Consider the following 18,353-nt stretch of genomic DNA (forward strand, 5'->3'; position numbering starts at 1 on the left):
CAGGGTTTTATAGGTCTCTGATATCAGCCACTACCTTCCCTTGGCTAACAGTGGAATCTAAAGAATGCAGAGTAACGACAGCGGCCAGTCCTATAGACCTTTCTTGGGCCCAACTCCGGCCTCATAGAACACACACACACACACACACACACACACGTACATTTTGGGTGAAGGCTTACTCATCTGTTAGTTCCCATGCACCATTTTCTACACAAGCTGCTTAGGGACCTGGGTTACATCCTCCATAATACATGGACATTCCCATTCTTATTCTGGGTTGTTCCAATTCATTTGCTTTCCTTTAATATTTTATAGCCATTTTTCATGTCATAATGTTATCTTTTTGGTAGACGTTTAGGAATGTGTGACCATTCATTATGCCACCCTTTAAATGCCCCACAAGAGGTGACTAGTTTACCAGGTCGGTTTTGGTATCAGACTCTTACAAAGCAATCATTCTGTGAATGTCACTGCACCTAAATCTTGGCATTTTAGATTGTTTTTCCGTTTGTAATTTACTTATTTATGCGGTTTGCCCGTTTACCTGGTGGATATCTCAAGTTGGGTTTGTTTTTTTCTTTTTGTTTCTTTTTGTTGTTGTTTTTTTGTGACATGTCCCTTCTTATCTGTATCAAAACTCATACTGCACAATGAGTTTTGGGTTGCAAAAGAGGATTTATTCTTGCACCTGTCTTTGAGTGTTTGTATACTAATTAAACAAACACAAACACAAGTGCAGGGCTTGGGTTTTTTACAACAGTTTTATGTAACCCTTCGACGAACTTACTGCAAACCTTTGTGACCCCTTTTTGGGATCGTTTTTTTTGGGGGGGGGGTCTTTGTTGTTGTTGTTAAGAGCACATTTATTAGATCTTAAATGGAACAGGGACGAAACAAAGACATGTTATCCAGATGAAGGAGACTATTAGCATGAGGTCTTAATGGTGTCCAAGGAAAACTCACAAATGCATGGCTGGTGGTACCAATGATTTAAAAAAACACAATGAGCGAGGGTCCACAGTGCAGATGGCCAGTGCTGCATTCGGCAACTCAGGCAGATGCACTGTTGCATCTCCTTCACTGCCATGCCTCAACCATCCCACTTCCTCCACGCGTTTCCTTCCCCCTTCCTCTCTCCTTTCCTAACCCTTCTGAACTGTGTCCACTTCCCTCTTGATCCCAAATGGTTGCTGACTGTAAGGTATGCACACGTCAATAGTGTTCTTGCTTCCTTGCAGACTTGGTGATTGTTTAGCTGATAATTGAGCCACAAGGGTGAGTTCAGCTCCAGACCTAAAGGGGGACTAAAGAGTATAGCTTGGGGCACCACCAGTTGCTCTCTGACCAGCAAGCCACGATTTTGAGCCTTGTTCCACATTTTCTCCCCTCTATCCAAGACTTTCTATCTCATATGATCTCTTTCAGAGCAGCTGGCAGTAGTAGCTGGGCACCAACTAGTTCTTCTGGTCTCAAGGTTACCTGTGAGTCCACTGCACTCAATTGTTTCCGCATGTATCTGAATTTCATCACTGTTCGTGACTCTGGATGGGAAGACCAGTGGCTGAACCTTATATGGCTGCTCAGGAGCTTTCAGACTCCAGACACCAAAGTAGGCTATGGACTTTGTGGATTGTGTGATGCCAGGTGACCTTGGTGAGGCCTGAGACTATGGTCCAGAGTCCCTAAACACAGTGGTTCATTCTCCCAAGGTGCTAGCTTATGTCAAAGAACTTTTCGTAATTTTGGCATGCTCTACTATATCTGTGGATATATTTGCAGTAAAAATAAAGACCCACATACATGTAACTGTGAAACCTACATATATGGGGGTATACTCTCAATCTCCTTCTCACACTGTGCAGTCCATGTGTCTATTGCCTCATAGATTACCAGTATTTACCTCTGTAAGATATCTACATGTGTATTTACCTTTACTGCAAATGCATCCATGAATGCGCTGGAGTATATTTGGGGCAAAGTTATGAGACCTTCTTATACATAATCAAACACCTTGAGGCGATGAGTTGATGGGCCTGGGCAGGATTAGAACCATAGTCTTGGGAGACCAAAGTCAATTGACAAAAGAAAGTTCGCAAGGACAATGCTCTGCATCCTATTCTGAAGAGTAGGGCTGGGTCTTAAAAGTTTGCTTCTCTTCCAGCAGAAGGAAGAATGAGAAAAACTTGGAAGGCCTCTGGGAATACTTTGTTCATGGACTAGTGGGCCCTGTGGACATCAACCCTGAGGCCAGAAGGAGTAGGTGGTGCTGGGCACTACCACCAACTGTAAAGGATCACATTCAAAGTTCCTAAATAGACAGGGAGAAAGTGTGGAAGAAGAAAACCTAAAATAATAGAAGAGACCAGGGTTACTGGTCGAGGAAAGATGGCTAGAACTCCCAAGATGATGGTCCTCTGGTCACCTTTTAGGCTAGCAATGGAATCCGTCTCCAAGTTAGAAACAACCATTGAAGACCAAAAGGGAAAAAGATCAATGAAAATGACACCAATTTTAAAAAAGGGCTGCATTTATCCAAGGGCAAAGTGCAGAGGATTACACAAGGAGGAGGGATGGAAACAGGCAACACAGGGAGAAGTGGGATCAATGGCAGTACATCGAGGGGCTGCAATGGATGAGTTAGAATGTGTATGCATTGTTAAATGTAAACTGGATGATCTGCTATAAAAACCTTTACCTAACTCACGGTAAAACATTAAAAAGAAGTTATTTACCTCTCGCACCACTCCCAGGGTCCTCCACTACACGTTGGCATCCCTGGTTGTCTACTTTCTGACGTGTAGGTCTGGCTTACTTGGGATAGTCTAGATCTGCCATAATTTTGGGGTGGCATTATCACGTATGCTACTCAGGTTACTGGTCTGCCGTTGTTGGTTCTCTGGCTGCAGAACTTCTTTTGGCATTTCTTGCACATTTGATCTGGTTTCCCCCAAAATCTTCAATCTCCGCTTATCTGGAAATGTCCTCATTTAACTGTTGTATGTGTACAACAATTTTGCTGTGAGGATTCTTTTTTTGTCTTTGACTTTGATTATGATATGTCTTGGTGATTTTCTTTTGGGAACTACTCTGTGTTTAAGGTTTGTTTGGCTTTTCAAATACATTATCGTTTTGTTTTTAATTATTTTGGAGATGTTTTCTTCTAATACCTCTTCAACAATTTTCTCTGTGATTTTTGTCTTTTCCTGGTCTGGAAAACCAATCCCGTGTAAGTCATTTCTCTTGATTGTGTACCACACCAAGAGGAGTTCTTCAAGTTTTCTGATAATTTTTTGGTTCTTTTTCCGGTCATTCCTAGCAGAGTAGTATTGAAAGATTTGTCCTTAAGCTCACTAGTTCAACCTCCCACTGATTTAATTAAATTCTTTTGTCCTTTCAATGCATTATCTATTTCTGAAATCTTAAGACTCATCTTCTGGATTTCCATTTGCTGTTTTTGTATGCTTTTATGTCTTTCATTTATTTTGTCTGTTTTTATAGTTGTATTTTTTTAATCCTACACTCCCCACCCCCACAGGTTCTCCTTGATTTTGTCTACAGCTCTATCAATCTGTTGAAAGCAACTAAATGTCATTCTTTTGAATTTTTTATCAGGTAATTCCAATGCTATTTCTTCTTCAGAAATGTTTTATGGTTCTAGGTTCTGGTCACTTGCTGGAGCTACTCTGTCTTACTTCTTTCTATGAATTAAAATTGTCTCTTGCCTCCAAGACAGTGTGATCCCTGTGATGGTGGTATATTTAATTGACAATTGCTGTTAGGCACTTACCACCTGTCTCCAGGAGCAGGTAATGCATGGCCCCTGTCCAGAGGTGAGGCTGCAGAAGGTACAGTGGGGTTGGGTCATGTGAGTTTTTCCCATTGGGCGGAACAAGTAAAAAGAGAGAGGGGAAAAAACAGCAATAACAATAATAAACAAATGAGAGAAAACAGGCAAATAGCAAGAAAAATGAACTGAAATGGGGGAAAAGATTTTAAAATTAAAGAGAAAATAATAGAGAAAAATAGAAAAAGCTGAGGATGGGAAGGAAAAAAAATAAAAGAAAAAAGGAAGGGAAAAGAGAAATAGGAAACAATAAAAACGGAATGCAAAGAAATAAGAGTTAAAAACACAATGGAAAGGAGAGAAAATGAAAAAGCAACAAAGACAAAAACTGGAGGGTGGGGGTGGGCAGGGTACCTAGTAGGAATCAGAACTTGCTGCCAAGTGGCGGTGGTGGGGGAAGTGACACACAAAACAAAACATATTCCCTGCCATCAAGTCAGTTCTGACTCAGTAATCCAATTTTCCAATACTGGGTATAGTGGGTTATACTTTAGGGCAGGGGTCCTCAAACTTTTAAAACAGGGGGCCAGTTCACTCTCCCTCAGAACCATTGGGAGGGGTCGGACTATAGTTTAAAAACAAAAACAAACGATGAACAAATTCCTATGCACACTGCACATATCTTATTTTGAAGTAAAAAAAACAAATGGGTCAAAAACACCCAGCGGGCCAGATAAATGTCCTCGGTGGGCTGCATGTGGCCCACGGGCTGTAGTTTGAGGATGCCTGCTTTAGACCGCTAACCGCAAGGTCAGCAGTTCGAAACCACCAGCTACACCTGTAAAGAGTCAGTCTCAGAAATCCACAGGGACAGTTCTACCCTGTCCTACAGGGTTGCTGTGAGTCAGAATTCACTTGACGGCAGAGACTGAAATCTTTATGAGAGTAGCAAGCTTTATCTTTCTTCCAAAGAGGAGCTGGTGGTTTTGAACTGTTGGCACAACACATAGCCCACTACACCACCAGGGATCCTGGGGGCAGGACACCTGGTCCTAAATGAAGTTTCTGCTGGTTTCTATGTTATCTGAGGTCAGGGCACCTGATCCGGAAGTAATTCTGAGGGGCTCAGATGGTGACTGAGGCCAGGGTGCTTGATCAGGGAAGGAATTCTTCCAGGTTAGAAGGCAGCTTAGGGCAAGGCGGCTGCCTACTGAAGGAGTCCCTGCCTGCCCATGGCTGGCCAGGGACTCAGCACTGAGTGTTCTTCAGGTCTGATGAGGGGGAATTTACATGCCTCCAGATGTAGGGGTGATGTACCCAGCACCTGATCCACAAGGCTCTGATCTGAGGTGGAGCGGGAGCGGTACTTACTGGGTGGGGGAGGGAGTTCATCGGTATCTGAGTGGGTGACAGGAGGGGCTAGCCACACTCTTGGTGACGAGGAGGATTTGGAGAATAAGGGAGGACCCCATCTTTCTTGTCACTGGCCACCAGTGTGCCAGGCTGTATCTTAATGAAACGCCGATTGCAAAAGTTCGCAGTTACAGTGTGTCAGACTAGCTATCAATTCACCCATCTGTCTCCTCTCTTGCCACTGTAGTCCAGCCTCTTCACCTAGTTGCTCATCAGTCTCCTTCTCTCTCCTTTCCTCTGTAGCTCAGGGTGCCAGGATTATCATTCACATCTGTTTCATCAGGTCTCGTGTCTCTGCAGCTCGTCTGCCTAGCTCACCATCTTGCCAGAAGTCTGCCTTGTAACTTCTTGGGCAGGAGGTCCATATGGTGACAGTCAGGGTTTGACAATCATCTGGTTGTTGGGATTGGAGGGCCAGCAGGCCTCTGGCACGCGTGTAGACTGATGAACCCAGGTGGGAAAAGTGAATCAGTCAACCTCTGCCAGAAGATGGACGACGGGCAGTGGGCGCAAAAGGAGCATGGCAGAGAGTCACTCTGAGGTTCAGGTGGAGAGGGCTGCTAGGCTGCAGGACTTCTTAGTCTCGCCTGACACACAACTGGATTTACGCTCCAAGAGGAAGGTTATTCACAATGGCAAAAAGAGGGACCTTGCACCCTGATGTGGCCCAGCTGAGCAAAGTGAAGGTCAGAAGGGGAGGCCAGAGGAGGAGAGCAGAGGCCACGGCCAGCAGGGGAACAAAGACTGCCAGGCACGGATGAGCAGGGAAGACAAAACCCTGGCAGCCACGTCAGCGCCAGATGGCCGAAGCCACAGACTGTGGGTTTATCGTCACATGAAGGGGTCAGTCACCTTGAGCCCAGGGAGCTTGGCTTCCAGGAGCAGGAAGAGTGGGGGCAGAATGATGCAAAAATGACCCTCATTTCCTAGAGAGGTGCCTGTTGTTGTTTCTCCGGGGCTTAGTCCCTGGGAGGCCATGGAAACAATCCCATCACCGGAGCAACCGGGACAGCCACGGGTACCCACTGGCACCTGCAACAGGCTCCCAGATTGGAGACGGCAGCATTAGTTTGCATCTGCTTTTGCCCATGCTGACAGCCGGCTGCCAATGACGCACTTGCTGAGATGCAGGTGGACGTCAGGGGCCCCAGTCTTGCAGGGAGCAGCAACGAATGGAGCATAAACTGTGGTCTGCGGTAACCAGAGCCCCACTGAGGCAGCTGCAGCTGATGGGGGAGGGGAGAGGGAGGGCCCCAGTGAGGGGACAGGCGGGCAGGAGCATGGTTCCTGCTGTAATCAGGCAACTTTGTTTTGCATCCATGACAAAAGTGAAAGAACAAGTCCTGCACACCTCCTTCCCTTCAACAGCCCCCTCCCTCACCTTCCACTTGCTCATGCCAGAGGGACACCTGCGACCCAGATGTGCACTTCCTAGCTCCTGTGCCCTCCCCAGCAGCGCTTCTGCATCACTGATGGACACCCAGCAGAGCCCCTGAGGAGCGGTCCAGAGAGGCCAAGGTCATGGACTCTCAGGGCCTGCTTCTGGGTGCGGTTTTTCTACTTTTTGGAGCTGCCTGGTCTCACCGAACAGTCTGTCTCCCTCCACCCTGGTGGCTGCAGCCCCTCCAAGCAACCCTTCACCGCGGTGTTCTGTCCCCCCTGCGCGTGACCATGCCACCCTCTCCCACCAGCTCAGGGTTCTCTCCAGCTCAGGGGACTTGTGCATGTCTGCCACTTCGTTTCTGTACATCAAGGCCCTGGGGGACGGGGGAAGGGGGGAAATGACAACTGTAGAGAGAAGTGCTCTTGTGTCCCAGTGGCTCTGTGACCGAGGTCCCCATTTTTCCACTAAAAATGTGAGACTGGGGGCAGGGATGAATTTGTGAGATTCCCTTCCTGCATGAAAGACACTGGGGATTCAGGTCCAAACCAGCTCTGCTGCAGCACTTCCCGCTCTCCCTTGCTGTGCTTCCCCAGGACAAACTCTATCTGTGTTCTTGGGTTATGATTTCTCAATTCTTAGGTTCCAAACCCAGCCTCCTTCAGGCATTAAATATGCAAGGCCATTGTCACCACAGGGAGCCGAGCCCCACTCCTGGCCCTGACACTCCTCCTCCATGAGCCCTTGGCTCCATTACAGTACTTCAGCTCTCTGAACTTCAGTTTGCCCATATCTGAAATGGAGAAAACAGTAACGCAGCTCATACAAAGCCAGCTCACTGCATGGAGTAAATTTTTTTAATTGAGTAGATTTTAATGCATAATGATCCTATGTAGTGTCTTTAAACTGTAAATCTTTACTGAAAGTCTCATCTTTTTCCCTGGAAGCTGTTGGTGGGTTTGAACTGTTGGTCTTATGGTTAGCAGCCCAACACCTGGTGATGTTTGAATGAAGTCAAGGTCAGCAAGAGCCTCCCTTTACCCCCACATGCCCTACTCTCTATGGTGAGGAGGCTGGGGAACAGGGCTCCAGGCAGCCCCACTCTCAGAGATGTTGACCACTTTTTAGGCATTCCAGATGGATTCATTCTGCCCTGCTCCCCCCTCCACCCGCCCCGCCCCAGTCCCCTTCTAGGGCCTGATAATGACTTGGCCTATCTTCACATTACCCAGCAGTGTGCTAGGCCCATGGACTCCTACAGATGAAACGCTGACCCAAAAAATGATCTGAAGTTCACCTGAAACAGGATGGCATAGTGAGGGAGAGGCAGAGTTCATCTGGGGCCTGCCACAGGCCTTGTAGGAGTACATTCTCAATCCCTCCCTCCCTCCTGGTGTCGCGCAGTAAAGCATGCTTGGCAGCTAACTAAAAGGTTGGTGCAATGTATCTGGGAAGTGGTGGGGCCAAAGGTGGCTGATTAATCTCCAACAAGGATTAATCAACCACAGGGCAAGTTCACAAATACACAGAATCAAAAGAGCTTTAAACACTGAACCCAACACCATTGAGTTGATTTTAACTAATAATAACTACAGGGCGACAGAGAGCTGCCCCATGGGGTTTCTAGTGGTGTTATCTTTGGGAAAGCTGGGCGATGAATAGGGAAGACTGAAGAACTGATGCACTGAATGACGGTGCTGGACAAGAATACTGAACTGCCGGAGTACGAATACAATTGGCTTAGAAGAAGTACAGCCAAAATGCTCCTTAGAAGCAAGGACAGGGACTTTGTCTCATATGCTTTGGCATGTTATCAGGAGAGACCAGTCCCTGGAGAAGGACATCATGCTTACTAAGGCAGCGGGGCGAGTCGGTGAGATGACGACCGTGTGCCTATGACAGTAAGTTCAAACCGCTGTGAGGAGGGAGCGGGACGCAGCACCGTTCCCGTGTGCAATACACAGGGTCATTGTGAGTTGTAACCCACTCAATGGCACCTAACAAACTCACAACTAATTGTTATGGAAGCAGACTGCTATAGCTTTCCTCCCATTTGAGTAGCTGGGGGATTTGAACCGCCGACCTTTTGGTTCGCAGGCTAGAGCTTAACCATAGGACCAGCAGGGCTCCACAAACAGTTTCATGCCTCCTTAAAGTGATTCTAAAAACACAGCACTCTGTCTTTGTGTTTAATTGAACTACTGTGTGTGACTGATGTTGTTAGGTTCCAACTTATGGAAGCACTGGGCACAAAGTAAACACTGCCTGGCCCTGGCACAGCCTTATGATGCAGATTATTGCGATTCATAGCGTGTTCACTGATGGCTTTTCTGAAGTAGATCACCAGGCCTTTCTTTCTAGTCTTTCCTAGCTCCACTGAACCCTGTCCAGCCTCACAGCCACATGCATGTCTTCACTGGCCAGGAAACAGACCTGGCAGTCCTATGCAGAGGGTGGGAATTTTATCACTGACATAAGGCTCTCTCACTGGGAGTGATACATTCCTCCATTCAGTCATCCAACAGTGATTTTGTGGAGACTTTATCACATGTTAGGTTCTGGAAATAAATATAGCAACGATCAAAGTAGACCTAAGCCCTACCCTCTTGGCACCAAAGGCAGGAGACATACAATAAGTAAACAAGTAAACAGACAGGAAAATGTTAAGACAGTGAGAGGCATAAAACAGGGTGACAGCAAGTGACCGGACGGCCATGGTGGGAGGGTGCAGTTGAGAAAGGTTAGAAACTACCGGGATGTGGATAGCGGAAGAGAGCAATGCTTGGAAAGCCCTCCCAGGGCCTGACCTGTGAACTTACAGGGCTGAAAAAGCACTGGCTTTCCAGCTGGCTTGAGTCTGGGGTAGAACCATGTGCCTCAGTGTGAAGCAGGGCTTTGAACTGAAGCTCCCCATTCAGGCACGGCTGACGTAGGGAACGAAGCCGAACAGACTTGAATGTGTAAAATGTAGGTGATTTGGGATGGTAACAGGAATGGGGGAAATTACGAGTGAATGCTCTGCGAGGATAAAAAGCAAGGGCAGGGTCCCCGCTGGATGACAACCAAATCCCTTGATTGGTACTATCAGAAACCACTTTGTCCCACCCAAGGATGGGGGCTGACCACTCTAGCTGAATGTGTGCTACTCTCCACAGATCCGGCAATAAGCCATTTAAAAATGTCACAATAAGCCACTTATACAATTCAGTAATTTAAACATATTAAAGAGTTGTGCAATGGTCACCACAGTCAATATGAAAACATTTACTTCTTTCTTGTGCTCATTATTCACTCCCCATTTCCCTCCAACCTCTCTTGCTGTAATCCCAAGAAACTATTAAACCAGTTACTGTCTCTAAATGTATCTATCCTGGATTTTCATATAAAGAAAAACACATTAAACAAAACAAAAACCCAACAACAATGACAAAATGAAACAGGGGAAAACCTCAAGTGAAAAGATAACAGCAATAAAAATTAGAACATATTTAAAACGGGTGAAAAGGGAGAACTAATGATAAGGTGTTAAATTTTAACCTAAAATTAGCCCACTCTCCAATGCCCTTGGCCTGATGGCAAGGCTATCCAATTCCTGAACAATCATCAGCGGCGATTCACCGGAGATTCATCTCATGTGGGGACCCAGAAAATGGATTTTGGGATTTCACTGTCACCCACAGTCTTCTGCAAACCAGGTGCTTAGAATTTAAGCTTCAACACCGTTCCCTCCTCTAATCTTGGATTTTATTATTTCCAATCCCTGGCTCACACAAGCTGGTGTATTATTTCTGTGTGGACTTAACTGATACCACAATCAGATACCTACCTGCGTGTTTTAAGAGAAGCTTTTAAAACCCCAAACGTTATTCTTCCCGAGGCTCGAATACCATGTGATTTCTTCACGACACTTTGCTAAAGTACCCAGTGATCTCTTCATGAGGTGATCTCATGAGGTGATCTCATGAAATACTCAGTGATCTCTTCACGAGGGCAAGTATTGAGTAGCGCCACATCATAATACCTACGTAATTGTTCTTAGATTAGGCCTAGGAATAATCCAATTTTCTGCAGCAAGATCCTGAAAGGGCTTATGATGACTCTTCCAAGTCTCACACACCAGGGCCTTGACCTAAAATTTCCCCCATTCCACTTGTCATTCTGCTTCAACCAAATTAAAAAAAAAAATTCACATCTGCTCTGATTTCACTTCATTCGCGATAACAAAACCTGTTTGAACTGATCTGAAGCGCTGCTGCTAAGCCCCACAAGCTTGGGGCTTTGCTGACAGGGCTGTCTCACGGAGGGGCCTCAGAGCAATGTCACAGTGACCCAGCCTCCTCCTCTCTCTCTGCAGGCACTCCCTCCCTGTTTACATAAGGTTTGGAGCATCAGCGATGATGTGTTCTTGCTTTCATCCTGGCTCGTGGGCTCGGCTCGGCATGTATATTGAGGACTTGGGGGGGGGGGGTGAGGAGTGGGGAGAAGAACAGATTGCTGAGGAAACTGTGCAGGCTCCAAGGCCTTTCTTCTTCCCCTTGTGTTGGGCTACCTGACTAGGCCCACTCTTCACCCCACAATGCCATTATTTCAACGCTACCTCTCAAATTTGTACATCTTTCTCAGTTTCTGGTCTTCCACTTCCATGCAAACCTTTAGTATTCCATTCTCGGAAGGTATACTGTAACAGTGGGAATGGAAATATTAGGAGTCGACACCCTGCTAGAAAGTTACTGTATACACTCGTGTAGAAGTCGAGTTTTTCAGCACATTTTTAATGCAGTTTTGTGGTAAAATTAGGTGCCTCTTTTATTACTAAAATCTACAATACTTTGCAAGCTTACAATAAGAGAAAAGCTAATTGCCCACTGAGGAGGTGGGCAAAGGACCTGAACAGAAGTTTCACAGAATCAGAAATCCGAATGGCCAACAAACATATGAGAAAATGTTCCTGTTCATTAGCCATAAGACAAAAGCAAATCAAAACAACTCTGAGATACCACCTAACGCCCTCAAAGGCAGCCCAATTCAAAAAATCAGAAAGCAACAAGTGTTGGAGGGGCTGTGGTGAGATAGGAACTCTCATCCACTGCTGGTGGGCCTGTAGGTATGTACAGCCACTATGGAAATAGATTTGGTGATTTCTCAAACAGATGGAAATTGAGTTACCATAAGACCCAGCAATCCCCCTACTGGGCATATACCCAGAAGAGGCAAGAAACAAACCATGGCCAGACATCTGTGCCCCAATGTTCACTGCGGCACAGTTCACAATTGCAAGGAGTTGGAAACAACCCAAATTTCCATCAACAGACGAGTGGATTAAAAAACTGTGGTACATACATACAATGGAGTACTATGCATTGCTAAAAAGCAGTGATGAACACATGAAGCATATCACTGCATGAGAAGAACTGGAGGAAATTATACTAAGTAAGCCAAGCACAAAAGAACAAGTATAACATGAGTGTGCTGAGGTAAGTTTGTGTGTGTTTGTGTGCATATGAGAGAGAACAGAAAGGTAAGTGCAATCGGGGCACAGGGAAAAGCTACTGTATACAAACACTCCAGGGGTGAGGTCCAGGTAGTATGGCAGGGGCCAGACCAAATCCAGGGGTACATATGGTAGCCAACTAAAAAGGGGGTGGAGGGAGGAAAGGAGATAGAAAAAAAAGGAGATGTGTGATGGGGGGATAGGGCACTGACCCACCCAAGGGGAGGGTATTGTTGTGTTTCCACAGGGAAAGAGGGACCAGATATAAAGCCAGTGCCAGATGAATGCAGTGTGCCGGGAAGGAGTGGGGAGCCAGTGGAGGGGCCTGAGGGCTCGGCCCCCATACCAGCTACGTGGACAACTGCCCCTCCCCTCAGAAGAATTTACTTGAGAGGACCCACTGAAGCTTCAGCTAGGGGATAGGGGCATGTCTGATCAGAGCAAATGGCAGCAAATGAAGGGGGAGGAAGAGAGAGTGAAGTACATCCTGTCCCACCAGACCTGGAGGACGATATCCCCGCTCTGAGCAGCCAATGGACAGAGTGGACAATATGGCTGATCCCACTAGGAGACACACCATCCCTTGATGGCCCAGGGCCCTAAGGGGGACAACACTGGAGAACTCAGGGCTGGGACTGGTCCAGACTGACCCTGTGACACTGAGGCAAACCACTAAAAGCATGCGGCAGAGCAACCATGGGAGCAGCGCAGGGAGCCCACGAGGGAGTACAAAGGACAGACTCTGGGGCCAAAGAAGGGTACCCCATTGACCTGGCTGAAGGACACGCCTACAGTTCAAAAATCAGACCTTGATCTATTTACAGGTTTTTCTTTCTTTAAAAAATTTTTTTCAACCCAAGTGGAAGGCGACTTTTGAGAATGACGAGGGCAATGAATGTATAAGTGTGCTTTGCTCAATTGATGTAGATATGCATTATAAGAGTTGCATGAGCCCCAATAAAAAGATTTATTAATAAAAAAAAGAAAAAAAATTCTTTTAATTAATTTATTCTTCTATGGGTAATTGGCTTCCTTTTTTGTTGTCATCGCTGTGTTCTCACCATCGCCTATCTTGCTATGGCTTGATTTTTGGTGCATATTATTATCTCTACAGATCTATCTAGATAAGATAGACTGGATGAATAGTCAGGAGGAGAAAACAACGGGACCAATGGTTCCAGGGGGACACGGGAGAGGGGGAGGAGGGAGTAAGGAGGTGGTGCTGACCAACCTAGGGACAGGGGAGCAACAAGTGATCCAAAATCAGTGGCAAGGAGGGTGTGAGAGGCCTGGTAGGGTTTCAGCAAGGCCAATGCAACCGAGAGAAATTACTGAAACCCAAATGAAGGCTGAGCATGATAGTGGGACAAAAGGAAAGTAAAAGGAAATAGAGGAAAGAATTAGGTGACAAAGGTTATTTATAGAGGTCTAAAGACTGGAATGTACATATGTAAATATATTTATATGAGTGGGGGGAAACAGATCTATGTGCATATATTTATAGGTGTACTATTAAGGAAGCAGATGGACATTGGGCCTCTACTCAAGCACTTACTCAATGCAAGAATATGTTCTTCTATTAAATTGGCATTCCAAGATGCACACCTTCCCGACACGATTGCTGAAGAAAAATGTGTGCATAAGTAAATGTGGTGAAGAAAGGCCCGGCTATCAAAAGATATAGCATCTGGGGTATTCAAAGCTTGAAGATAAATAAATAGCCATCTAGCTGAGAAGCATCAAAGTCCACATGGAAGAAACATACCAGCCTGTCTGACCACAAGGTGCAGAAGGGACCAGTTATCAGACATCAAAGAACTAAAAGTCATATCAATGGGTGTCCACCTTCCTGATACGATCAATGAAAACGTGTGCATAAGCAAATGTGGTGAAGAAAGCTGATGGTGCCCAACTATCAAAAGATATAGCACCTGGGGTCTTAAAGGCTCGAAGATAAACAAGTGGCCATCTAGCTCAGAAGCAACAAAGCCCACATGGAAGAAACACACCAGCCTGTGTGACCACGAGCTGTTGAAGAGAGTAGGTATCAAGCATCAAGGAACAAAAAATCATATCATTGTAAATGTGGGTGAGTGCAAAGTGGAGACTCAAAGTCCATTGGTAGCCAACCAGACACCCCTTACTAAAGGGTCTAGGGGAGGAGATGAGCCAGTCAGGGTGCAGGGTAGAAACGATGAAACATATAACTTTCCTCTAGTTCTTAAATGCTTCCCCCCCCCCACTATCATGATCCCAATTCTATCTTACAAATCTAGCTAGATCAGAGGATGTACATAGGTACAGATAGCAACAGGAAACACAGGGGATCCAGGACAGATGACTCCTTCAGGACCAGCAGTGAGAGTAGCGATGCCTGGAGGGTGGAGGGAATGTGGGGTAGAAAGGGGGAACTGACCACAAGAATCTACGTATAGCCTCCTTCCTGAGGGATGGACAGCATACAAGATGGTGGTGGTGGTGGTGGGGGAGAACATCGGACAGTGTAACATAGGGCAAAATAATAATAATTTATGAATTATGAAGGGTTCATGAGGTAGGGGGGAGCAGGGAGGGAGGAGGAAAATGAGCAGCAGATATTAAGGGCTCAAGTAGAGGGCAAATGTTTTGAGAATGATGATGGCAACAAATATACATATGTGCTTGACACAATGGATGGATGTATGGATTATGATAAGAATTGTACGAGGCCCCAATAAAATGATTTTAAAAAATTAGGTGCCTCAGCTGATATTCGGGTGGGATTATACTCGAGTATACACAGTAATCTCTTTGGACAAGCAGGGCGGCACATGAAGGGCATGGCAATCAGTTCTCATGATCTGCAGAGTTAGAAACAATGGCTTCTGTCTCCAAGGTGGCAGCTACTGCACGGCTCTCCCCGGCCCTGGCAACAACCCAGTCTACCACACTATGTTCCTGAAGCACAGGAGGCTGGCTCCTCATGTTAGGTAAGTTCAAGTTTAACCCAGGGCCACTGCTCCAGGCTGGCACCTTAGCCTTGCAGTCTGAGGGCTACCAGACTCTTACCCGGGAAGACCTGGTCAATGACCTGCTTTTAAAGATTAAGAGTTGGAAAACGCTACTTTGTATGAATCCGTTTCCATGAAAATCATTGTCCCGTGAGCTAGTTCTGGCACGGAAGGTCAGTTAGTATATTTTGGAAGTTTGTCTTGCTCCAACTAAGGTCCTGAAAGTGCAAATGGTTTGATCTCAATTACGAGCCGCAAGGCTGGTGGTTCAAACCCAGCCAGCGATGCCTCAAAGGAAAAGTCTGGTTTCGAAGAGATTGCAGTCAAGAAAACAATCGGGCAGTTCATGCTGTAACTCGTGGGGGTACACAGCTGGCAGCTCAAGGATGGCGGCGATTGCTGCTTTTCAAGACCCTGCCCATCAACTAATCTTCCACACTAGGCACTTGAAAGGGCTCATGACGTCTCTTTTTAGTTTCCCATTACAAGGGCTCCGAGTTGTAATTCCCTGTTTCAATGACTGCTCCAGTATAACTTATGTCACAAATTCGGGCTGGTTGCGAGATGTCGTGCCTTTGGCCCTAACAGAGCCAGTTCAAATGGTTCTGAAGCCCTGGACGAAAGATCTAACTTTGAACATAGCGAGTACCCATTGTTTAGTAAATAAGGACAGTCTCTGACCTCTAGATCAGTGGTTCTCAACCTGTGGGTCATGACTCCTTTGGGGGGGGGGTTTGAACAACCCTTTCACAAGGGTCACTTGATTTATAACAGTAGCTAAATTACAGTTATGAAGTAACAAGGGAAATAATGATGGTTGGGGGTCACCACCACATGAGGAACTGTATGAAAGGAACTGTAATAATTAGGAAGGTTGAGAACCACTGGTCTAGACCAAAGCACAAGAAAGGGAAACAAGAGTGAAAACCAAGGACTATTTGGGATGATTCAGTAAGCAAATGCTCTAGGGGTTTAGCGAAAGAGAACCCAGAGATTAGAAAGATTTGGATTTCATGTGTTACTCTTTAAATTTGTATTCTGACCAGAAAAGTAGAAATAGTCCCTGATGTTTTGTGGAGAGGGGAAGGGTAGGTGGGAGGGAAGTATTTGGACCCAATATTCCTGAAAGAAGAGTACCAGGTTGCTTCTTCTTAATAGTCTTTTAGAATATTTTTTTTGAAGGTAAGAAAGTTTTTACAGAAAATTTACCTCTACAGGTTCCTCCCTCCTGTGCCAAACTCTTCCTGACTCAAGAACCACACAATGTTAGTGATTTCAATTTAAATATTGCCCAGGTCCAGTCCCCTGCTCCCAACCTCTCCACTGCACTAAACCTCTGTTCAATGACACCAACAGGAAGCCCCCATACTGATGTAAAACAGGTAGGAGTGAGGGGCTGCGGTGGAGGGGGGTAAGCAGAGGGAAGCTGACAGCCCTGTGTGCTCTGCTCTCAGCTGAGAGTTCTTCGCAGAGCATCGTGAATCCTGAAGTCAGGATGCAGAGAGGAGGGAAGTGGAGGCGAACCTGGAGCTTGGTCTAGAACCACAGCTGAGGTTCCTCTTGCATGACCCTGGTGGTGGTGGTGGTGGGGGGTGTCCTGCTGCCAGTGCACAGGAGTCCGCCTTCCCAAGGCAAATAGACTGTGAGCGTCATGCTTCCAGGAGGTCTGTAGAGGATAAGGGTGAGGGGGTGGGGGGCAGGTGCTGGAGGACAGGAAATGCCATAGGCAAAAAGGTGAACCAGGAATCCATCCTCACAAGGGGCTAGCTAAGCCAGGAGTTAGTTTCTCCAGGCCTCCTCAGATCATACCACAGGTAGATACTTGAAGGCATCGCCCTAAGGCACTGAAGTCGGCATGGATGGTTTAATACACACTTGCCTTTTCTTCTGTGGACTCTAGCTGGTGCCCCCTGGGACTCCCAGAACCACACTGTGTGCCTCGCCCAGGGCAGGGCAGAGGCTGGACAGTTCAGTCTGTTCCCACTGCAGTCCAGGGCCTCTTTTACCCTCTCCATTCCCATTGTCAATCTCTCCAACGCCTAAGACACACATACTTTGTCCCAGATCACAATGACCGGTGGCCTCTCCTGTGCCTTTCCTGGTTCCTGGTCGTGTCCCTTCCTGGAAGGCCACAGCCCGACTTGTACCTTAGTGCCAGAAGCACAGTTAAGGTCTTTCTGGGGTCTCCCCAAAGGCTTGAAACCTTGATCATTTCAGGCTCTCCATTTCACTACCCTCTCACAAGTACGGGTCCTCACACTGTGTTGAGTCGATTCCCAATACTCCACGCCTCGGTGTTATTCTCCCTCCTCCCATCACTGCTGCGGAGAGCCGGGGAGGAGCCCCCTCCCTCCTATCTCAAGCCCAGTGGGTCTCACTCGATGCTGGATGCTGTCTGAGAGGGCCCCAGCAGCAGCTGTTCAGAGCCCACCTAGGCCTTCCAGCCTGTCAGAAGGCTGTCTGGGTGCTTAGGCTTTTCCTTCACGGCCGTCGCAAGTATGGGTGATCGCCGCAAGTGGGGGTGAGCCCATCTGCCTAGGGGTCCTCCCACTCCTGTCCTCAGGAACCATCTCTCTCCTCTGTTGGACCCCAGCCTGTGCTCTGGCCATACAAGTCCACTCACTGCTCCCCAACCAGCTCCAACTCCCCCTGGCCCCACCCCCATGCCAGGTTTTGGCCTCCTTGTGGGTGAGCTCACCCTCACTTTCCCAGCAGACCCTACAGTTGGGCTGGGTCTTCCACTACCCAAGGTCCCCAGCAGCCTGGCCACAAGCAGGTACACAGGCAAAGCAATTGCCATCTGCAGCCAGCCCTCAATGGTAGTGCGAGATCTCTGACAGGCAGTGTGTGTGTATGTGTGTGTGTTTAGAAGGAAATGTGAGATTTAAGTTCAAATTTTTTCATTATAATTCCAACTTCTCAAAGAAGGTATCAAATATGCATATAATTGAATAATAATATTTTATGGTGGCCTTGATTAAGCCACTGTTGGAGGGGGCATGGCTAGGGGGAGGATCAGCATGTACTTTTAAAGTAGTCAAGATTCAATAGCAATGATTAACTTGGAATACCAAAGAGGAACCCCTTCACTGTGTATCCCACAAAATCCTCCATACGTGACACAACTCACATGCCGAGGGACCGTGACAAGTGGCGCTATCTGCTTGCTCTCCTTACCGGAGGGAGGCCGCCCACCAGTCCTGAGCATCCGCTGTGCTGAGAGGGAAAGCGCAGGGAGAGGCCGTCCTCACTGCTGCCTCCAGTTCAAAAGGCCGGAGGACCGAGCGGTGCGGG

General features: G+C 46.9%; 1 protein-coding gene and 1 non-coding gene across 4 annotated transcripts in view; both read right to left on the bottom strand.

Annotated features, from left to right (window-relative positions):
• THADA (THADA armadillo repeat containing) overlaps positions 1–18,353 on the bottom strand; it is a 385,109-nt gene that overhangs the window by 36,064 nt on the left and 330,692 nt on the right. The window lies entirely within an intron of this gene.
• On the bottom strand, positions 612–738 carry LOC142431239 (small nucleolar RNA SNORA40). The gene has a single exon (XR_012780776.1). It is a non-coding gene; the product is annotated as a small nucleolar RNA SNORA40 (small nucleolar RNA).

This window comes from Tenrec ecaudatus, chromosome 17 (assembly GCF_050624435.1).
Source record: "Tenrec ecaudatus isolate mTenEca1 chromosome 17, mTenEca1.hap1, whole genome shotgun sequence".
Lineage (NCBI taxonomy): Eukaryota > Metazoa > Chordata > Mammalia > Afrosoricida > Tenrecidae > Tenrec > Tenrec ecaudatus.